The 24,859-nt window shown below is 31.3% G+C and overlaps 1 long non-coding RNA gene across 5 annotated transcripts; it reads right to left on the reverse strand.

Moving 5' to 3' along the window:
* Positions 1-7,696: 7,696 nt before the first annotated feature.
* LOC130816154 (uncharacterized) lies at positions 7,697-24,492 on the reverse strand. Of its 5 annotated transcripts, none has more exons than XR_009042714.1 (4): positions 23,782-24,486; positions 18,624-19,216; positions 15,834-17,941; positions 7,701-13,442 (listed from the first exon to the last, which is right to left on the reverse strand). It is a non-coding gene; the product is annotated as an uncharacterized LOC130816154 (long non-coding RNA). The 5 variants fall into 5 exon arrangements; XR_009042717.1 differs by lacking the exon at positions 23,782-24,486 and adding an exon at positions 19,484-20,576; XR_009042716.1 differs by having other exon boundaries at positions 7,702-13,442; positions 18,624-19,654; positions 23,782-24,492.
* Between the last annotated feature and the right edge of the window lie 367 nt (positions 24,493-24,859).

Genomic DNA, 24,859 nt, shown 5'->3' on the forward strand with positions numbered 1-24,859 from the left:
CCTGTTCACATGTCATAAGGTTAGCTTCTTCAAAATTAATGTGAATGGATTCTTCTACGCACATAGTTCTCTTGTTGTAAACTCTATAATCTTTACTTTGTGATGAATAGCCAAGAAATACTGCTTTATCACTTCTTTCATCAAACTTTCTTATGTTTCGTTTTCCATTAACATGAACAAAACATTTACATCCAAACACACGAAAATACGAAATATTTAGTTTTACACCTTTAAACAATTCATAGGGTGTCTTAGAAGTGATAGGTCATATCAGTACACAACTTAAAATATAGCATGCAGTATTGACAGCCTCGGCCCAAAAATTCTTAGGAAGACCACTAGCAATTAACATGGTTCTAGCCATTTCCTCTAATGTTCTATTTTTTCTTTCTACTACACCATTTTGTTGTGGTGTTCTAGGTGCGGAAACGTTATGACTTAATCCATGTTCACTACAATAATTCATAAAACTTGAATTTTCAAATTCTTTACCATGATCTGACCTTATGTGTATAAGTTGATTATTACTAGATTTTTGTATTTTTTTAGCAAAAGAAACAAACTCATTAAAAGCTTCATCTTTAGTTTCTGAAAATAAATTCCATGTAAATCTACTATAATCATCAACAATAACAAATACATATCGTTTGCCACTACGACTTTGAATTCTCATAGGTCCACAAAGATCCACATGGATTAGCTCAAGCGGTTTTGAAGTGGTCACCACATTCTTTGGTTTAAAGGACGACCTCACGTGTTTTCCTTTGGCGCAAGGATCACAAATTTCATCCTTTAGGAATTTTATGGATGGAAATCTTCTTACTAGGTCTTTTGATCTTAAGGTATTAATCAAAGAAAAGCTAGCATGACCTACACGTTTGTACCAAAGAAGAAGGACTTCTTATATGACACTGAGACAAGTCAGACTCGATTTGGGAACAGTGTTGATGTCCACAACATAAGTGTTCCCTTTTTTCAGAAGTGAAGTTTACAGAATTACCTTTGTCATAGAACTGAGAAATACTTAGTAAGTTATGTTTCAAATTCTCGACCAAAAATACATTATCAATTGCATGCGAACTTGACCTTCCTACTTTTCCTTTGGCGATGATTTCACCTTTCATGTTGTCACAGTTCCCCAATCATAGGTTTCTAGTGAGAGAAATTTTGATTTATCACCTGTCATGTGCTTGGAACACCCACTGTCGAGATACCATGAGTTGTTCCCCCTCACTCGAACCTGCATGAAAAATTAATTGTTAGAATTAGGAACCCAGTCTTTCTTGGGTTCCTTATTGATTTTACATGAATCAACTTTCTTAATCCCAATACGATCGACATAGTCTCTATTGGAGACAATATGCTGTTCCCTTTTGGCACACTAGATTTTTAGATGTCCAGTTTTTCCGGAAAAGGTAAAGACTTTGCTACTTGGGAGATCGACATAGACCTTTTTCTTTTTATTATTCTTATGGTAATCTAGGCCTTTTGTATTTCTAGTTTTAGCATTTAGAATCCATTTGGGAACATTTTTTATTTATTCCTCTTGAGTTTAATTCAAGTTCTAATTTATGATTGTCGGTTTGCCTGGATTCTAAGTTGATTTTCAATTTTTGAAAATGAGAACATAAATCATTAATACATGCGTCATTTAATTCCTTGTTCAAGCCTAGTAATTTATATTGGGTCAATTCAATATTAAGAATAATATTCTCCTTTTTTACTCTTTCCATTGTTTCCTTTAAAATGACATTTTGATCTAGCAAATTGAAAAATCTATTTTGGACATCGGATCTAAAGGCATTTATATAAGAAACATGGTCTTTACTAATCTTAAGGTCTTTTTCAAGTTGGAGATATTTATTATTACTTTCTTTCAATTTATCTTGTGTCTCCATAAACAACTCAATTAATTTATATCTATTTAATTTAAACAGATGGTTAGGAAATGAATTAGAAGACTTTACCTCTTTTCCTTTTGACTTCTCATTCTTGCTTTCATGTGAGGCCATGAGACATAAATTAGTTGTTTCTTCTTCTTTGGGGTTTTCAGTCTCAGCATCACTCACGGATTCTCCCCATGCAGCTATCATGGCTTTACGAAAGTCGGCTTTGTTGAGATTTCCTTTGCTTGGTATTCTTCTTGTATCCCTTGCATTTTCCTTGCCCTTTTCGTTTTTCCATATTCCATATAGGGCAATCTTTGATGAAGTGATCAGTATTTGCACATTTGTGGCATTCAAGGTTGGATTTGATATTGGCAGTTCTTCTTTCTTTGTTATTTTTTTTATTGGTGTATCTACTAGTTCCTGAAGAACTTCTTGAATCTTCGTACCAACATGGCAGCCTCCTCTTCATGACATTTTGACTCTTCTTAATCTGCTACTGTCAGAACCTATCCCTTGTTTCAGGAACTGTCTGCTATTCCCAGATGTAATTCGTGAGTCATAAGGGAACCAGCCAACTCTTCCAGATTGAACTTTGTGAGATCTTTAGATTCCTGGATGGCTGTGACTTTGGCTCTCCAGTGTTCATCTTGAGGAAGACTCCTTAGAATTTTCCTTACTTGTTCATCGGTAGGAATAAGTCTTCCAAGAGAGACAAGTTCATTTGTGATGTTTGTAAATCTTGTGAACATCTCTTAGATGCCTTCTCTAGGTTCCATTAGGAACCGTTCATATTTTGACATCAACAACTCAATCTTGGAACGCTTCATTTCATTTGTTCCCTCGTGGGTAACTTCCAGCAGGTCCCAAATCTGTTTGGAAGATTTGCAACCCATAATGCGGTTATGCTCGTTTGGTCCAAGACCACAGTGAAGTAACTTAACGGCAAGAGCATTCATCTTCATTTTCTGAAAATCTTCCTTTTCATATTCGGTTATAGGTTTGGGAATAATTTCGTTATTGGAGTTTGTAGTTGTCACCTCAAAATCTCCAATTTCGATAACTCTCCAAACTTGATAATTTTCGGCTTCGATGAAGATCTCCATCATATTCTTCCAATATGTATAGAATTTTCCATCAAACATAGGTGGCCTTTGAGTAGAGTACCCTTCTTCCATTCGTTCATTCATTATCGACATCTCTAAAAATATCAAGATATTGCACTCAGGGTTTCCTGATCAAATGAGGAACAGGGCTCTGATATTAATTGTAGACAGTGTTAGAGATGGGAACGACAACAAGAGGGAGGGGTGAATTGTTGTTTAATAAGTTAAAGTATTTTAGCCCTGTTTTTGCGGAATTAGATTGAAGAATTAAAACTTAAACTTAGTGCGAAAAAGTAAAAGAGACAACACAATTTTACGTGGAAACCTTCTAGGCCTAAATAGAAGGAAAAACCACGACCCCTCGGGATTTCAAAACTCTCCAATATGTTTTAGGCAATTCGTTACAATTACATAAAACAACTTGCTTCACATGAAGCTTCTCTTACTAGGCCAACTTCTTTTTCTCTTTCTCTTTCTCTTGCTTCACTCGAAGCTTCTCTCTTAGCTTTACTCAAAGCTATTTTCTTCTCTAGCTTTACTAGAAGCTTTCTAATTCTCCCCTAGACTTACCCAAGTCTAGTTACAATAATTTTCTAAAAAACCCTTTTACAAGGATAAAATTCTCTAAAGAAAATATTATAAATTAATTGGCAATTTTTGAACAAAATATTTCTTGTTAATTTTTTTCAAACTCACGTATGATTTTTAAGGCTCACACGAAGGTTATTTTTGAGGAACAAACAAGTTCTCTATTTATAGAGTTAATTTGCCTAAGAAAAAGAAAGTAACTACCCATTATTCCCTTATCCCTAAAAATAAGAAGAATAGTATGGATCTTGAATAACAAGGTCAAAACCAACTGTTATTTCCTTAATAAAAGGTAAAATAGGTATACATTTGATTTTACAAGTAAAAGCCACGGTTTTCCTTTTTCTAATAATAGGTTAGTTAGCTACGGTTCCCCTTTTCTAATAATAGGTAAATTAGCTACGGTTCCCCTATTCTAATAATAGGTAAATTAGCTACGGTTCCCCTTTTCTAATAATAGGTAAATTAGTTACTCACTAAATTTAGATCCAAAATAAAAGCCTTTTTAAAAGGAAAAAAATATTCCGTATTTCGAAAATCACGCCGTTATACATTAGGTGGTTATCAAATATTTTGCCAATTAACTTAATTATTAAATAATGCAACAAATTAATTTTAATTAATAAATCAACTAAAAAATTAGAAAATATAATAATCAGAATTTTCCAGCAGACGCATCTTCTCCAAACTCCAGTTTGGGAACAATGCACTGTTTCCATTTTTCAGTAACGTTAGATCATCAAACTTGGGAACAGTAGACCTCCTGTCTACATTTGACATCCTAAGCGATATACCTTATCTAACTTCTTTGGATTCTTTTGACAAGTACACATTCCTAGACTAAGTCATAGGCACTATCAACCATCCTTAACAAGACCGGATATCGACTTGCATACAATCTCTAAAAATACATTTGTTTATATAAAGTGTAGTCATCATCAAAACCTAAGAGTGCCAACAAATTCCCCCTTTTTTTTGATGACAAACTTCTAAACAAACTTAAACAAAATAGAGTAAAACCAATATCATAGAGCATGCCAGAGATTAAAGCTACTCTACATAACTTAGTAAATCAACTCATTACAATATAATTTACCAAGCATATAACAAAAACAGATTACTCTAATATTTAGAATTATTTAAAAATAACATAAGCATGATCAGAGCATTAGAATAAGTTTATTGCTTAAGTCTTTAAATAAATCTACAAGTCCTCCTGAGTGAACTAAGTCTTAAACCCCAAGAACTTTAGATCAAACAAGTGAAATAATTGAATTTGTAAGATTTGAATTGAGACCCTCAAATAACATGCCTTGTTTAAAGAGGTACGATCTTCGCTTAAGTTATCTGGTGTATTTTTATGGCCTATACACCTATCTTGATTTTCATGAGCGCTCTAGTGGAATATTAGCCGAAAATTCCACATAGGAGGTGGCCAACCCCGCACTTACATAGGTGGATCATCTAAGTAGCACAGTACAAAGTACTACAAGATCCATTAAGAGCCCAAGGACTCATTCCTTAAATATAGAGCAATGCCAGCAAATGCCATAGGAATACGTTAAATGCATGCTCATCCACGTTTTGGATTTAGCACTATCCTCCTCGACATATCAACAACCAATTATCTTTGTAATCCTTTTGAAAAAGGTATGTATGGTATTCACATTTCCTATTAATGAGTTTTCCCCCATATGCGAATCATGGTATTCGTTACCCCTATGAAGAAATCGTATCAAGAACCACATAACTTGATATCCTTTTGATAAGGTAATGAATGGTGTTCTTACTTCCTTTTAGAGGAGCTTTCCAACACAACTTGATATCATACTTATCTCAAAAGCAACATCATCAAACAATTTCTTAGAATTACCTCAAGTAACATACAGTGTAATGCGAACAACTTAAGTATGAAAAATACATAAGTATTCCAAACTCATCATCATTATAAAAGAACAACTCATGCATCTACATAACAACTTGAACACTTAAAACCTAAACTTAAATTAGGATCCCACCTTCAAGTCGTATGCATAATTTAAACAACCATATTTGTCTCTTTCCATATTTGTTCAACAAAACAATATGAGTCACGCATGAATACCTTGCAACTCTTCAAATAAAGTAATAAATATTCATATAACAAACAATTGACTCAATCAAAATTATGAACAAAATCACAAAGGGACTCATCAATTACCAAAGGTTTCACAAGTTCATCAAACATAAAGTAGTTCCTAAAACTACTTTTTAATTATTAGAAATACTTCTATTAATAATATTTTAAGGAAATAAAAGGAACATCACATACTTAAATATGTTTAAGAGGAAAATAATTAATAACCTTTAGTAATATACTTCTTAAAAAATTTCAACAAAAATACTTAAATAAATATAATTTTTTACAAGGAAAATATTTATAATGCCCCCACATTTAAAGAGTTTAACCATACTTTTAGAAGATCTCATAATAACAACTAAAGTATGGAATCCACAGTTTTAATCTTTAGTTTTTCACTTAACCACATTTTGCACTTAACCACCACATTTTAGAAGATTAGCTAAAGAGCTTAGGAGACCTTTCAAAAAGTTTTCTAGAACTGTTTTAGGTCCAATAATAAATTCAACAACTAAATGCGAAAATAAACTTAAATAAGAACAAAGGATTTGTTAACGAGGTTTAGCTAATAATAGCCTACTCCTCACCTATGGGTTCTTCTCCAATCCTTAAAATTCAACACCTTTTAGTAATGAAACCTAGATGACTAAGAAAATCTCTCTATCTTCTCTAACCACGTTCTTCCCCTTGAATAACGTTTTACAAGTTCCCTTAATAAAAGTTCTAATCCCAGTATCACAAAAAGAAATCAAATGAATACTTTTAAAAGTTTTTTATGCCCGTTAAAAATTTGCTCTAGAAGATTAGCTAAAGAGTTTAGGAGACCTTTCAAAAAGTTTTCTAGAACTGTTTTAGGTCCAATAATAAATTCAACAACTAAATGCGAAAATGAACTTAAACAAGAACAAAGGATTTGTTAACAAGGTTTAGCTAACAATAGCCTACTCCTCGCCTATGGGTTCTTCTCCAATCCTTAGAATTCAACACCTTTTAGTAATGAAACCTAGATGACTAAGAAGATCTCCCTATCTTCTCTAACCACGTTCTTCCCCTTGATGAACGTTTTACAAGTTCCCTTAATAAAAGTTCTAATCCCAGTATCACAAAAAGAAATCAAAAGAATACTTTTAAAAGTATTCCAAGGTTTAAGGTGTAGATGAAATTAAAGTTGTAACTTTCTTTTATTGTAAACCTATTACAAATGAGAGAGTTAGATGAATTAAGTTTACAACACTTTTTGATCTTAAGACTCAAAGTAAGTAGAAAGCTAAGTTGTAAGTTGTGTTGTAATCCTATTCATTCTTGAATGAAGCCTCTTATATATATGTTACGCCTCCAACATCGCCGTTAAGACAATTGAAACTTTATTCCTTGATTTTCTCCAACTGGTTATGCTGAACCAGTCTTCATAGTCTTGGACAGCAAGCAAAACGGACGCTCCACTTTGACTTTTTCAACACAAATGTTTTTGTTGTTTTTTTAGCTTTTCCAAATCTTTGTGATCCTGCTATGTTAGTGCTCATGCAAAGCATCGAATATTGATTTATTCAAATAAAACAACCAAAATATATAAGCCACATATTATTCCTTGATTTTATGTTCATTTGAATTATTCTTCTATATATTTTAGGTGAGCTAAAAAGCAACTCCATATTTATAGGAAAACCCTATAATTAGTAATAATCTTGTTTACCAAGTAAATTACTTATTTAATTTATCAATTTACAAACCGTGTAATTTAGCTATAAGACAAAAATGTGTAATTAACCATAAATTTTACTTAGTCTAAAATACTTACGTTAAACTTAAGTCAACATATTTTAAACTTATTTCAACAAATATTTGGATTGAAATTATTTATCAAAAAAAAAACACTTTATATCTAATAAGATTTTGAACCTATTATTAAACAACTAAATATAATTACTTAATTTATTTGTTTAATTTAATTTGCGTTTTTAATATCATCACTTAAAAGAATTGAGTCTTCAATCTCCTTCTTTATGAAAGTCAAAACCATATTTTCCTAAATCATATTACTATGTGAACATGATTTAAAACATGATAAGAATAAACACTTAGATAAATTTATAAACCATGTAATATTATTATTAAACAGAATATTTTCAAGACTTTGAAATCTATTCAAACAGAACAGTAAGCATAATACTCCCTCCTATTCATCCAAAGTGTCCCATTTCCTTATTTAGTTAGGTCACCCTAAATGTCTCATTTCTATTTTGGGTATGCTAACTTTACCAATTTACCCTTACTAAACTTAACTTTTTCACACCTTTATACTTATCAACCCTATTTTACCCCTATCAAAATTCAAAAACACTACAATCTTTCTTTCACATGTGGTCCCATTTGACCACCTGAAAATGGTGAAAAGTCAATGGAACACATTAGATAAATAGGAGGGAGTATATCCATAACATTTAATATGTATCTACCAATAGAAAAACATGCAACGTTTCTAGCTAATTTCAATCAAAGTTTACCAAAACAACAAGCAATCAAACAACCAACTATAGCTCATGCAAAGAAACGATCATCATCATTTTAAGACCATATCATCAGTAATGTATCATGATCATCAATAATCAGTATTAACAAATGAACGATAATCATCAAGCAAAATAATCAAGCATGAACATGATAGCATGACTATGAATAGGAGCAATATCAACAATCAAGCAAATAATTAAGCATAAGCAAACCAATGATCAAGCAGCGTGCAAAATAAGCTATGACTAATCTAACTATTACAAACCAAAATATTCTCCCCCTTTTTGACTTTCATCAAAAAGAAATAGGGATTAACAATGTTGGGATTTGTTTTTGCAAAAACTAAATTGTTTGCCAAAAATATTGTCCATCAAACTAACATTTTAAAAAGAAATTGCTTCCTGGACCTAGTCTTCCTTTTCATGGAAGCTTTGGGTTTACCAAGGCAAGGTGTAGTCTCAACTGGTGGTGGTGGTGGTGCTTGAGCAATTGGGGTAGCAACCTCCTCTTCCTTCTTTTCCTCCTCTTCTTCTCCTTCTCTACCTCTTCCTCAACCTGCTCAGCCTCCTCACTGGTTAGCTCCTCCTTTTCATCAGCCTTTTCTTCCTCCACGTCTTCTTCTTCAACCACTTGCGCAACAACCGTACCCTTCATCTCTTTCATTAAAGTATCTAACATAAATGTAAGAGTGGAAACTTTTTCGTGAAGTTCAAGGAGGGACAGTTTTATTTCACTAACCTCAGAGTCAAGGGACTGAAGGTGAGAATGGGTAGTGTGGTCTTTGATGTATGGTTCAAGGTGGTGATTTTTTTCCCATGGAACTTCAGAAGATACTCCTTTTCAGAAATTTGAGTACAAGTCATACTTATCATGAACTTTGAAAATACTAATGGAAGGGAGGATATTGTCAGAAAGGGACTGAGGACTAGAATAATACCCTTCCTCTAAATCAGAGAGTAGATTAAAATGGTCAAAGACCAATGTTAACAAATTAACATAAAGAAGAGCAATATTGTGGATAGGAGAACTATAAAAATGCATGTTGGATATAATGAGGGAAGCATAATCGATTATTTTTGCGGTAGCTACTTTACACATTAAAATAAAGTGAGCATCTGTAACAAGTTCGCAAGAGGAATTGAAGCAACTTCCCACACAGATTCAAGCCATTGTAAGTAAGTTCTCGGGTTGGAGAAAAATCAAAATGTGAAGTAAGCACAAACATATCTTTGGCATTTTCAAAAAGCCACGAAGTTGGGGGTGGAATCTTCCTCATCATGTGAAAATTTAAACAGATCATTTATTAGGTTTTTAGAGATTACAGTCTCTTAGCCTTTGATAAAACTCCTCAAGGCCGAAAAGTCATCTATAGTAATGAAAAATAGATTACAATAGAAGATTTTAATAAGAATGGGGTAACTGGATCCAATAGCTTCCTGGAGTTATTTGAATAAAGGATGAAACAACATCAAAATCTTCGAATAAAAAGAAATTGTAATCAAGAACGTCAACAAAAGATTATGATCTGTGCTTGAATGTAAAATCAATCAATCTACCAAACGCTGTGTGATTTTCAAACCAAGTTTTGGGAACCTCTAAAGAAGCATGAGCTGAGGGAATGGATGGGTTGGGAGTTTCAAGCCTTGGAGTCTTTGATGACTCGCCTTTTTCAGATTTACTAGAAGAACTAGTGATTTTTCGGTGCCATAGATGGGTTCTTGAAAAGCTTTAAAACAAATGTTTTTCTTGAAAGGGAAAGCAAGAGGGATGAAAAGGAAATGTGCATGAAAAATACGGTTCACAAGGGTTTTAAAAGGGAAATGAAGTACAATGGATTTGTACACAATAAAGTTCTGATTTGGCAACTAGGGAAAAAACAATAATGAATGGGAACAAAAATTGACTGGTTTATGGATTTGAGAGACGTGGGGGTGTGAGCATAAATCATAATCATGACCGTAATTAAGTTCTAGTTGAATTAGGACTAAGTTCATGAACTAGATATTTAAGATGTACTTTGACGTCCAAGATTTATTTCCAAACGCACAAATTTAGTTTAAGAAAATTAAATATCCTTTATTAATTAAAGGTACTTAATTTTTAACCATTTATATATATAAAATATATTTTAATGTATTGATATTAATTTTTCTACACACTTACATATATTTTTGACCGTAAACACACATAACCACATGCAATCATATCAAAATTTTTACGTAAACTACTCATACGAAATATTTGATTAAGTACCTAAATTAACTCCCCCTAAATATATGCATAATATTTATTTAACCCTTACTCCCCCTAAATTCATGCAACATCATTCAACACTCCATGTTCCATACGAATATATGCAAAACAATCAAGACTTAAAGGCTTTGTAAATATATCGCTAATTGATTTTCTGTAGGAATAAAAGATAAAGTTACGTTACCTTTTTCAACATGATCGTGTATGAAATGGTGACGTACCTCAATGTCTTTTGTATGTGAATGTTGTATAGGATTCTTAGTAATACAAATTGCATTTATATTATCATACTTAATTGGAATGCCTTTGAAATTAACTTTAAGATCTCGAAGCTGTTGTGCAATCCATAAAATTTGAGAACAACATGCATCGACTACTATATATTCCGCTTCTGCTATAGATAAAGCCACTGAATTTTGATTTTTAGAATACCATGAAATCAAAGATGATCCCAAGAATTGACACGATCCTGAAGTGCTATTTCTATCCACCTTATAACCGGCATAATCCGCATCTGAAAAACCATTAAAATAAAATTTCCATAATAGGGTACCATAGACTAAAGTCTTTAGTCCCATGTAAATATCTAAAGATTCTCTTAACTGCTATTAAGTGAGATTCTTTTGGGTTAGCTTGAAAACAAGCACATAATTATATCTGGACAATTAGCTCTACGGTACCCTAGTTGTGGAAATTTTGCTTTGATTGGTTTTTCAAATGCGAATTATGCCAGTTATAAGGTGCATAGAAAGAGCACTTCATGATCGTGTCAATTCTTGAAATCATCTTTGATTTCATGGTATTCTAAAAACCAATCATACCTCTATAAGACGTTTGATCAACAGTACTCTTACCATTTATATCTTGATCTAGACTTAGTGTTGCACTCATAGGCATATTAGCACTCTTGCATTGATCTATATTGTACTTCTTTAAAAGATCTCTAACATATTTACTTTGACAAATAAATATGCCATCTTTCTTTTACTTTATTTGCAGTCCAAGAAAAAAATGTTAAGTCTCCGATCATGCTCATTTCAAATTCTTTGCACATGATCTTAGAAATTTCCTTGAACAAAGAATCATTAGTAGCTCCAAACAATATATCATCAACATTTATTTGAACAACAAGAATATCATTTCCTTTAGTCTTAATAAAAAGCGTTTTATCAATTTTACCTCGTTGAAAGTTATTATCAAGTAAATGTGAACTAAATCTGTCATACCAAGCGTTTGGAGCTTGTTTCATGTAATATAATGCTTTGTTTAGTTTAAACACATGATTACGCAAGTTCGGATGTTTATAACTAGATGGTTGTTTAACATATACTTCTTCTTGTAAGTAGCCATTTAAGAAAGCACATTTAACATCCATTTGATACAATTTTATGTTCATCTACGAAGCAAAAGCAAGCATAATTCGAATAGATTCTTACCTTGCTGCGGGTGCAAAGGTTTCGTCATAATCATTACCTTCTTCTTGATTATAGCCTTGTGCTACTAGCCTTGATTTGTTCCTTATTATCTCTCCATCCACATTGAGCTTGTTGCGAAAGACCCACTTAGTTCCAATAATAGTACGATCTAGTGGTCTTTCAACTAGATACGAAACTTTATTTCTTTCGAATTCATTTAGTTCACTTTGCATAGTAATGATCCACTCCGGTTCTTTTATTGCTTCTTTTATATCCTTTGGTTCTACAAGAGAAACAAAAGCAGATCATGCACATAAATTTTTAAGAGAGGATCGAGTTTGAGTACCTTTGTTTGGATGACTTATGATGTTTTCCGGAGGATGTTGAGATGATAATCTAAACCGTCTTCTTAGTATGCATGGTGTGTGATCATTTAGAGAACTCGTTCCTACTTTCTTTGAGGAATATTTAGTTGAAGTATTAAAATAAGTACGTTCAGGAGCTTTTTCCAGGTCTTGAGGTTGGTTGACTTGGCTCTCAAGATCAGGTTGGCTGACTTTGTATAGTATCTTACATATTCTTCATTTTATCTTCACTATGATAATTGGCATCTAATTCATCATCACTTACGTCATCAAAATGTTTGTTAAGGTTTAACTCATTAAAATGTTCACTTAATATTCCATTGTCGGATTCATAAATTACCACATGTATGCTTTCCTTAACCATACTTGTTCGCTTATTAGCACTCAATAAGCCTTACTATTTAATGAGTATCCTAGAAATATACCTTCATCGCTTCTAGCATCCAACTTACCTAGATTATCCTTATAATTATTATGGATAAAACACTTACAACCAAATGGTCTAAGGTAGGCTATGTTTGGTTTTCTACCTTTAAATAGCATGTCAGGGGTTTTCTTAAGTATAGGTCAAATGAGACACTTATTCAAGACATAGTTTGTTGTATTAATTAACTCAGCCCAATAATGTTTGGCTAATCCATTTTCTATGAGCATAGTCCTGGCCATTTCTTCTAAAGTGCGATTTTTCCAATCAACCACACTATTTTGTTGTGGTGTCCCAGGAGTTGAAAAGTTATGACTTATACCGTATTTTTCACAAAAAGATTGAAAGCCTAGTTGATCACACTCTCTCCCATTATCACTTCTAACCAAAACTATTGGAAGATTCATGTAACCGCCTCGAATTATAAAGGCCAACACTAACTGGAATTTAGTATTAATCAAGCGGAAGCTTAATTTTGCCAACACAATTAAGGGGTTACTTAAAGGATAAATCAATGTCCAAGTAGAATACTTGAACCAAAACCAAAGCAATATAACAGAAGTCTTAACTGTCTAAAATAAAGGAAAATTACAACCAAATCAAAATAAGTCCAAAGTTCAAATTACATCCTTAAAATAGTCCAAATCAAAACAACTAAACTAATAGTCTCTCAAATACAATAAAGAGATCTAAACAAAAGGGGAGTCATACTCCAACTCGGGTTCATCTTCCGCTCACATATCCATTCTCCATCGAGGTGCCATTGGGGTTTACTCTAAAAACAAAACCATTGGAAAAAAAAACATACAAAGCATAGTTTCAGTAAAAAGGCTGAGTATAAACACACTAGTGTCTGTCAAACAAGTTATTAAAACCCTTTTATTTGAGTAAATTCATTTTGAAATATACTTTTTTCATTTGATAAATCATATTATCATCCAAAACTAGTTCAGTTGTTCTATAGTCATTTCAAATTTTCATTTTTCATCATAAATCATAAGATATCAATGGATCTAAATCAATTTCAAACTCATATCATAAGTTTGCATGGGTACTTTGTGAGTCATCCTGTGACTCGTTTGGTAGTTGCTCTACCGTCCGCAACATGTCCGGCAAGTGTAACACAATGGTATTGTGAACAATACGCGCTCAGAATTGGTGAGTCGTTTAATCATGCACACAACATTTTCTGTGGCATATGTAACCGCCATTTAGGCTAAAATATTTTTGTCTGTAATATATATTTTGTAATTTCAATAGCATTTGAAAAGTCAAAAATATTAACTTTTTCCATATGATAAACATCTTTTATTTGCAACATAGCAAAACATACGTTATTGCACCATAGCAAAATCAAAGCATAATCTTTCCCACATGGGTAAAACATACTTAGCATAGTCATATCATCAAACATAACCTTTGTATTGTATTGGGGCATCACTAGCATGTATGGAAATGCATCGTAACAAAAAGTGATTAAAGTTAAATACGATTTTTCAAGGAAACCAATAAAATATTTCGTTTCAATCCTTCTTAAAGTAAATATAACTTAAAAGAGTTTTGAAATTCATTCAAAACAACTAGAATATAGTTCATAAGTCTATAAAATCATTATCACAGAAGATTTCATAAAACACTATTTTCTTAGATACGGGATAATTTTGCCGGTAATAAAATTGATAATTTGTTTACAAAATACATATTAATTCTCCAACAAGGCCCAAATTAATCAAGTCATTATAATACCTTAATTAAAATGAATTTAAGGTTGTCCCATCAGATTATAATTGGTTATGCCAATTTATAACGATTTTATGATTACTTTCGACAATTTAGGTATTTATCGTTATTTAAATGATGTTTTGAATCCATAAAATTTATAAATCATCTAAGTTAAACTTATTTTATACTATGAGGCAGTAGGTTACTAACACAATTATAACTTTTTTATATATAGTTCTATTTTTACTCAAATTTAATTATCAATAGTACACCTTTTAATAATTAAACAAGTTATTATTAATTTGATAAATTAGTAAATAATTAACAATTAGTTTAATAAAATTCATATAACATGTTTATTAGGTCATTCAAAACTTATAAAAGTCATGTATAATGTTTTATTATTTTGTATAGATATTTTATCGATAAATAGAATAAAATAGGTTTAAAATTTTTTGCATCCGAATAAAATACTATAAAAATTCTATGATATTTCAGAAGATATTTTAAGGGGTATAAAATTTTAAATAACCATTAAAAATCATGTGAGGTATTTTTAATAATAAATATCATTATTTTACCGATAAATCGAATAAAATTTATTTAAGTCCATATATGGTGACGAAAATCCATATAAATTTTTGAACATGTATCTACTATTTATATAAGTGTCTTATAAAATTTTTATGTCCAAAAGACATCATTTAGTATTTATTTCATATTTTACCGTTTTCTAACTTACCAATTATTAATAACCGAGTAAAAATTATTAAGGTCCTTAAACGTCAACAAAATCTTCTCAAAATTTTAGTTACTGTCCATATGAGTATGTAATAAAAATTTCAAATCTATATGTTTTTATGTGGTAATTATTTTATATTTTACGATTTCACAATTTATCGATAAACAATTTAACGATTACTCAAAAATCATGAAAAATTCCAAACTAAATATATTCTTGCCAAATCTTGTTGGAGACATTATAATATGGTTTTATTAATTAGTTTTGATGATCAAGAGTTTATCTAATACCATGTTTTATAATAAGAGTATTTAACACCTTAAAATCCATTAAAATATCAATTTAACGAATAAATTTCAACAAAAACATCCAAGAGATTTTGTTGACATATATCTACTGGAAACTACTTTTGAAATTAATTTCAAATATTCTAAAAGTTCATATAATCATTTCCATCACAATGACTTTCACAAAGTAGTGTTAAACATGTCTTTAAACATACAACAATTCATAAAATTAGCATGTATGATGCCCACAATAATAATACATTTAATAAATTATTCCATATTCAAAATTAACATTTTGATATCATTTTTCAAGATTTAAGAACTTCTCTGGAATTTTCATTTTTAAAAACAAGTTTATACACAAACTTTCCCAATTTGTTCTTAAATCCTTTGAAAATCACCCCATGTGACATACCTCGACTCCAAGCTTATATAAATATTCTGTAAGCTCCCACGTAAGCTCCTATGCGTTCTTATAAGTGGTTCCAACTTCGGGTCCTTGCCCTTCTAGTCTCAACTCCAACTCTTCAACTAAACATATTGCATTCATCGAAAAATTAATAATAATCTTGGATTTCTAACATGCACTTAACTTTCCTTAGTTGCAGTTGTTAAACTAATTCTTGTGATGATTTGAACATATTTGGAGTATACTTATTATGTTGAGCAACATACTTAATCATGTCCCATAATTTTACTTATTCCTTAAAGTAAGAAAATTTATATGTTTGTTGAAATACATCTTCTTAATTTATATTATAGCCGATTTTTATTGATTTATAAGTGATGATTTTCTTAGTCTTAGAGATAAAATACCCATTTTATAATAATCTTAGTTTATAGAAGGATTCATGAACAAAAAAAAAAGTTTTACATGAACAAGTTCTAACAAAAAGTATTGGAAATGCACATAACTTACTCTATACTTGATGAATTTCTTCAAGTTTGGTGTCTATGGAAAGCTCTTGAAATGAAGATTATTTTTATGGGAGATTTGAGTTTATAAACATAAATTTTCAAAAGTTTTAGATGGATTTTTGAAGAAGATTTGATGAGAAAAGAAGGTTTTTGAGTAATTGAATGTTTGAAGGATTCTAGTGTTTGTTTATGGATGAACTTAGGAGCAATGTGCTGGGGTTTATGGCTGATTCATTATTCAAAAAATAGAGTGTTTTTGCTTCAAATATTTGTCTCTTGTATGCTTGTCATGATGCACAAGCTTTGGGTAGAACAAAAGGGGTTTAGGGTATTGTGATTGGCTTGAGTATGTAAGTGAACAAGGAGCTACTAAGGGAATAGGAGACGGCCATATTGGCTGCTATTTGGGGCTAATTTGGGGTGCTTTTTTTCCTCAATTTAGTCTATTATGGTGTAAGAAAGGTTTATCTAAGATAGTTTAAAATTTGTGTAAAAATCGTTGTACATGTAATAAGTTATGTAACTTGTACTTCATGTTTAAAAATCACTTGTATATGTTAATTTACTCCCATCGTGGTTAAATAATATGCTCAGGTAATAATTAAAATTTTCTCAAACTGTTAGGGGTAGTTGCTCAACTTTAAGTTTTACCTCCAAAGTTTACATTACTTGTTACGATTCATAATCACGTTACGAATTAACAAGTTTCTAATCATCGTAGGGATTTTTCAAATTACTACCATCACTAATTAAATTATAATTAGTAACGAACAAATATATATAAAAATTAGGCGCTAAAAACGACTAATGAAATCTCATAATAATGCGACTGTTTCAATTCAACAGAGTTTGCATTTCTTTACAACGTCTTGAAAACGGCTTCAAGCCTTCCCTTTTATGCTTCAAAAACTCAACCTACGTAAATCTAGAATTATCATCAACTATTACTATGATATAAGATTTACCTTGTATGCTCCTCACACGCATTGGACCACATAGATCAATATGTAGAAGTTCAGATGGTTTAGAAGTGCTTACCATTTTTTTCGGTGTAAATGAACTTCTTACTTGTTTACCTCTAATGCATGCATCACATGAAGGACTCTGCTTGTATTCAAGAGTTGGAATTCCCTTAACCAGATCTTTACTTACTAATTTGTGCATGGTGTGTGTATTGATGTGACCAAGACTTCTATGCCATAGCTTTGGATCATCCGTTATAGCCTTTAAAGACTTCAAGTTTTGAGCTGCAATTTTGTTAGTATCCAAAGCATAAACATTATCATGTCTAAGGGCGGTAATAAATGTATCTCTGGTGTTAGGATTTTTGACAACACATTTTTCTTTATCAAATATCTCTTGATTACCTTTATCGCATAATTAAGACACATATAAAAAATTAAATTTTAGACCTTCAACCAAATAAACATTTATCATAACTTTAGAAGGATCCTTACTAACTTTGCCAACACCTAATAATTTGTTTTTACCTTTTTCACCTAAAGAATCGAGCCACTGCACTTTTCTTTAATTTCTGAAAAATAAAGAAACTTTATCACTCATATGTCTCGAACATCCACTATCTAAGATCCATTTTTGCTTTTCCTACAAAATAAAAAATAACCTTTTTCAACCTTACTTAGCCAACCAAGTGACAAATTTGGGAGCATATTCGAGGTAGACCATGTTAGGTGGTCTTGTCCCTTTAGGAACCCATATTTATTTTATCTGCTCATGTAATTCATAAGGAAAGGTATTCTTAATGATATAGTTGTCCTTACGTTTGTAAAGATATGCAAGCTTAAGATGTCCTTCTTTGCAACAATAGGAGCAAGTAGGCATGCATTTATGCTTGTATGCACTTTTAACAAATTTGGTTTGACTCTTATTGTGTTTAGTGTTATTAGATCCTTTTTTGTGTAAGCATTTTTACAAATTTAAATTCAGAATCATTTAGCTTAGTTAAGGATTACAAACTTTTCTCAGACTCATGTCTCAAAGTCTTAATATCATATTAAAGATCATAGTTTATATTCTGAAGATCAATGAGCTTTCTCATTTGACTGATATTCTGTTCTTTCAAGACTTTAACAGTCTCTTCAAATTTTAAATTTTCATCCACAAACGATTCATTATTTTTTATAAGGTCTTCACAACATTCGGCATAGTGACGAATTTTATCTTCTAATATGTTTTTCTCATCTTCTAAGATTTGTTCAATTTGAAACATATCAAAGAGAGCTTTAATTAATTCATCTTTAGAACAAGAGTTAAGAAAGTCAAGTACCCTCTTAGAGGTTTGTACTAGTTCGTCATCTTTGTCATCATTTGCCATTAGACATAAGTGAGCTTGACCATCTTCATTTTTTGATTCGCTTGACCCTTCAGAGTCACTCCACTTAGCAATTATTGCTTCTTTCTTTTTGTTTTTCTTATAGTATTCATTTTTCTTTTTATGTTATTTCTTTACAAGATGCTCTGTAGATCCACACTCAAAACAAGCAAGTTTGTTAGTTTTAGAATTGGAATTAGAAGATTTACCTTTGTAGTCGTTTCTAAATTTGAATTTTTTATATCTTTTTCACATTCTCATAATTCCTTCTTGACCTTTTGTGATTAAGGCAAATGGATCTTCCTCGTCATCACTTTCCTCTTTTTCGCGTGAGGATTATTGATGCTTCTTTGCCTTTAGTGCAAGATTCTTTATGGATGGCGTGATATCACATTCTCCATCATCATGTAGGGTAAGTTCATGAGTTGTGAGCTTTCCAAGAAGATCGTCAAGTAATAGTACTGTCAAGTCTTGAGCTTCTTTAATGGCGGTGACTTTTGCACCCCATATAGATATTGCAAAACACCTCAAGATCTTCTGGACTTTTTCTGCATTAGTAAAAGTTTTGCCAACGGAATTCAAACTGTTAGTAATCAATTTAAAAGGAGTAAACATTTCACTAATATTCTCATCATTTTTCATCTTGAACATTTGGTATTGATGCATGAGGATGTTGATCTTTGTCTCCTTGACTTGACTTTTTCCTTTATACGTCACAACAAACTTATCCCATATTCCTTAGTACTTGTGCTTGATTAAACCCTACTAAACTCGTTATCATTTAAATCGCAACACGATTGATTCAACATCATTACCTTGAGCGTCCTTTTTCATTGGCACCTTAAACCCTTTGGTTATGATGTCACAAAGTTCCACATCTTGATCAATCACAAACATCTTCATCAAAGTTTTCCAACGAGAGAAATTCGCTCCAAAAATTAAAGAAGGTCTAGAGCACGAACGACCTTGAGCAAACAGCCCTTTTCCTATCGGATCCATCACAAGATATTAATCTTTATACGTGATACACAACTCTCATACAAATTGAAGGTTCATAGGAGATCGAATACTCTCTAGAAGGGGGGGTGAATCAGAGTATGTCCGTTTAAAATTTTTCTCTGGAAGGTTAGCTCAAGAACTTAGGAGACCTTTCAAAACACTTTTCTGGAACTTTTTTATGTCGAATATTCTCCGCTTATGGGTTCTTCTCCAACCTTTAGGATTCAGCGCCTTTTATTAATGAACCCTAGATGACCACGAAGATCTCTCTATCTTCTCTCACCATGCTCTTCCCCGTGAAAAACATTTTACAATTTCTCTTAATAAAAGTTCTAATCTCAATCTCACATAGAGAAATCAAATGAATACTTTTAAAAGTATTCCAAGCTTTAAGGTGTAGATGAAATTAATGTTCTAACTTGATTTTACTCTAAGACCTATTACAATGAGAGAGTTAGATGAATTAAGTTTACAACACTTTTTTATCTTAAGACTCAAAGTAGAATGCTAAGTTGTAAATTGTGTTGTAATCCTCTTAATTCTTGAATAAAGCCTCTTAAATATATATATGTTACGCCTCAAACATAGTCGTTAAAACAATTGAAACTTTATTCCTTGATTTCTCCAACTGGTTATGCTGAACTAATCTTCAAAGTCTTAGACAACAACTAATGCTCGACTTTGACTTGTTCAACCCACACTACTTGAAAATAAGTCTCTAATAATCTTTATTTGCAACACTTAATTTATATGTTAGCATTTGATTAGAAAACTAATACTTTGTATGTAAAATTAATAAGTGTTGCTTATTAACATATAATGCAACATTTCTAGGAAAGTGTTGCAATAATTTGATTTTTAAAAAGTGAAACTTTGTGGGAAATTTACCTCCTCAACCAAATAAAGGAAAAACCGTAAAATAAGAACCCAAAAAATGAGCCATCATTCTTTGGGTAAGTAAACAAATATCAATATTAATTTGGTAAGTAAATCGAATATCAATGTGAATATCCTTCATTCCTACTATTATTCCTCTCTCTTAGTGAAAGCTCAGAAAAAGCTGTCATTCTCGCCCGTGTCTTCAATAAACTTCGATAGTTCTGTAGAATTTAACTCATCAATTTGTTGATTTGGTAAGTAAATCAAATATCAATATTAATTTATTATCTTGCCCTTTGTCAATCTTTTCTCGTATTGTTTTTCATATAGTTCTTAGATTTGAGATTAAGATTTTGAGATTTAAAAGCGGATTAATCGAGTAGTTCACTGTAGTCTGTAATCCTTCTATTCAGGGTTTCGTTTTTCTTCAATTTAGGGTTTTGTTCTTTAATTAAATTGTTAGTCTTTATAGTTAATCTGTTTTGTTTGAATCAATTTTGCATTATTTTAATCGATTCATCATCAATCTTTATATTTTTTTTGAATTAATTTGTTAATCAGTAGAATTTGCGCTGAGAAAGCCATGAGTGTTGTGATTAGTTTTGCTAATCTTTATTTTTAATCTCATATCAATTTTGCTTCAATTTGTGTTGTTAATTTGTATTGTAAATCTCATATCAATTTTTATTCAAATTTACTTTAATTTGCGCAGTAGTTTGTATTATTAATGTCAAAATTTTAGTGTGTAATGCTGTTCTTTTAGCTTTTATTTGCGCAGTAATATGAGTATTGTTTTAATTATAAGTAAAAATAGGATAGATTTAACTTGTTAGGCTTCAATGAGTTAGTATTAATGTGTTAGTGATGTGATCCTAATAGAACAATGGTTATCCTGTGAGTTGTTCAACAACATTGAACATTACAATTTTATTCCCCACATTGTTGTTGTAACATAAGATAATATCTTAATACATCTGCCTATTCAACAGATTAGTGTGGTCGTAACCTATTGGTTGTAGTTGCTACTCACTTCGATTCATTTGAGTTGTCCCGTTTAGTTTTTTGATACTATTCATCGATCATTCTTAATTTGTATTTTATTCTTTTTAGACGTTAAAATATAGTCATGTGGGATCTTATTTGATTCGTCTCAATGTAAATTTTATTAATATCAAATTTTTATAATTTTTAATTATGCACAATTAGAGATATTTGGAATTTAATTAGTGCATTAGATAGTGTGCCAAAACTAAACGACAACACAACTCAAATGAATTGGAGGGTGTATTACTTTTATGATGTTGTTGTTGTTCATTGTGTTGCTTTTCCTGAGCCTAATATGACATACTAAAGGTTTTATAATTTATTATTAATAATTAAGTAGTGGCAATGATTTAGCTTTGATTAGTTTTTTTTGTCAAAAGTGAATTATAGTTTATGCAAAGCTGGAAATAAGTGGTGACCAAACGAACACCCCGTCCTGTGCACACACACTCCATCACCCCTATATATTCTATGAAAAATGTATCAAAACACCTAATATAGATATAATATCAATATAGTGGCTATAGTGTCATAACGCTTAAAATAATAAAAGCAAGTCAAAGCAGCTAGATTAATATAATTTGCATATGGAGTTATGTTAAGAACTTAAAAGGCTTAATTAGTTCCAATACTTACTTTTTATAAAAATAGATATTTTAATCTTTTGTTTAAAATCAAGAGGGAATGAATTGAGTAGAATTCCTTAATAAAGATTCTATTTGTCATTTCCAATTTATTACTTAATTTATCTATTTGTTGAACTTAAAATTTTGTTTTCAGAATCCATGTTGAAATGTGTGGCTATTGTTTGTAGTTTATCTAGCTATAAAAGAAGGAACTTTAATGTTTTTTGGATTACATTTTGAAAATATCAAATAGCCACCACTTATACTTTTCTATATCACACACTCCTTTCTAATTTCAGCTTTTTAGTTGTAAAGAATCATAAATATCTTTTCTAGGATTTTGAGATCTTAAGTCTATGGGAAATATCTTGTAATTTAAGTACACTTATAGTGTCATAACATTATAGCTTTAAATTTGAATTGAAAAGGTTTGACTATAGAAAATGATAAGTAAAAAAGAAAAGCAACATAAAGTATGGGTTGATTTGCATAAACAAAAGTTGGTTAATACTGACCATGTCTTAATTTCAGTTTGGTACTAATAACTTTGTTTTAATCTTGCAACAGGTTTAAGCACTTATTGGCATGGATGAGTTGATATATTGGTGTGCATTGAAGGGCTATATGCTATTTCTAGGCCTATGTTGTGGTGAAAAATGTAGTTTGCTTTAAGTTTGTTTAACATATTATGTCTATAGATTAGTGTATTCAGACATAGGTGGACCAGATGCATTTTAATGACAATGAAGTCATGTATTTCAATCTTTTGTATAATAAAATTATTATTGTTTTTACTTTTCAGGATATATGCTAGGTTGCACTAAAACGGACACGGACACGACACGGGTACGGGAAACGCCAACTTAAAAATGGCGGACACGGGGACACGAAAATGTTAATATAATAAATATATCAAATTAAAGATAATTTTACAATCTTTCATTTGATATTTGTAAATAAACACTTTAAAAACATAAAACTCACATAAAATGCAAATAAGTACCAAATAAACAACATGAGTATTTAAATTACAAACACCTTAACAATTTAACATTAACAAATTTTCAATCACTCAAACAACATAAACAAAACAAATCAAGAAACAACATTCTAACAAAATTATTACTAAAATTTCAACATTTTCAACTGTTGGTTCAAATTTTCAATAGCATTTGAAATTTTGACGGATTCAAGGTGCATAATCCTACTGTTTTTGAATTTGCAATATTCTTGGCCCCAAAGTTACAGGTTATTTAATTTTTCGAGTACTTTCTTTCCACTTCAATATCTAATTTTTTTTGCTTATCATAATTTTTTCTGCATTTTGATTGTCTATAGTATTGTACTGGTTCCCAGGTTAAAAGAAAACTTTTTGTAGGAGTATTTTGGATAAATAAATGGCTCCATATTACTTAGATTATAAAATCAAAGATGAAGATAGTAATCAAATTCAATGGTCGAAAGAGCACATTACAAGAAATTAAGATTAAGAATTTAAGATTAAAATTAAGATTAAAGATTAGAACAAGATTAATATTAGGATTTAGGATAAGGAGTGAAAATACCTTAAACAAAATCAAAAATTTCGATTTTTAGGGATTCTTTGAATGGATTCGAACAACCCACAGCCCACAGTGAAATTAGTCAGCAGCAGTTGCAGCACCGAGTTCGAGTGTTTGTCTGTGATAGAGGAGCAGCCGTCGGTGGCAGTGGCGGTGGCGTGGTGGAGGTGGAGGAAGAGGTGTAGAGTTTTTAGGGTTAGAGGAGTGAGAGGCTGAGAGCAAGAGAGGGAATTGCAATTGAGAGGGAAATGGAATTTGAGTAGTTCACTTCTGCCTGCTGCCGTGCTGCGTACTCAGTTTTCAATTTTTTTTTTTTTTAAATAACTCACGTGTCCTTGCCGTGTCCGTCGCGTGTCCTTGCCGTGTCCACGTGTCCGAAAAAATATTAAAATATTGGACACTTCATTTGGCGTGTCGGACACGGATTTTCGCGTGTCCGTGTCCGACACGGGACACGCCTGTTTAGTGCCGTGTCCGTGTTTCCTAGGATATATGTTGGATTATTAATATGTTAAATTTATGCAACAAATTAGCATCCAAGCAAGATTGAAATAAAGCATATTTAAGCATATCAAGGTGCTGCAAATCTGGTGTAGAAATGTTGCACTAGTTACCAAATTAATAAAACAGATGTTGCAATAATCAATAAAAGTGTTGCGTATATTTTGGAGGAAAAAAATATATGGAAATTGTTGAAGAAAGTGTTGCATATATTTATTGGCAAACAAAAAGTGTTGCAATTGATGCACAAAGATGTTGCTTTTATTTTTTAGAAATAAAGAAAAAGTGTTGCATTTCTTATTTGAAGTGTTGCAGTTGATTTACAAAAAAACAGTTGCATCTATAAAATATACGCAACACTTTTATTAAGTGTTGCGAAAACATGAAAAAGTGTTGCGTTTAGCTAATGCAATGCGACTTAAAGCAACACTTTAAAAAATGTTGCATAAGCTCTTGCAATATTTAAGAGTCTTAATATAACACTTTTGAAGTATTGCTACAGATGTAATTTGTAGTGGTGACAAAGTTTTGGTTGTAATTTTTACCTTTTCCAAATCTTTATGATTCTGCCACATTAGTA

This window comes from Amaranthus tricolor, chromosome 6, assembly GCF_026212465.1.
Source record: "Amaranthus tricolor cultivar Red isolate AtriRed21 chromosome 6, ASM2621246v1, whole genome shotgun sequence".
Classification (NCBI taxonomy): domain Eukaryota; kingdom Viridiplantae; phylum Streptophyta; class Magnoliopsida; order Caryophyllales; family Amaranthaceae; genus Amaranthus; species Amaranthus tricolor.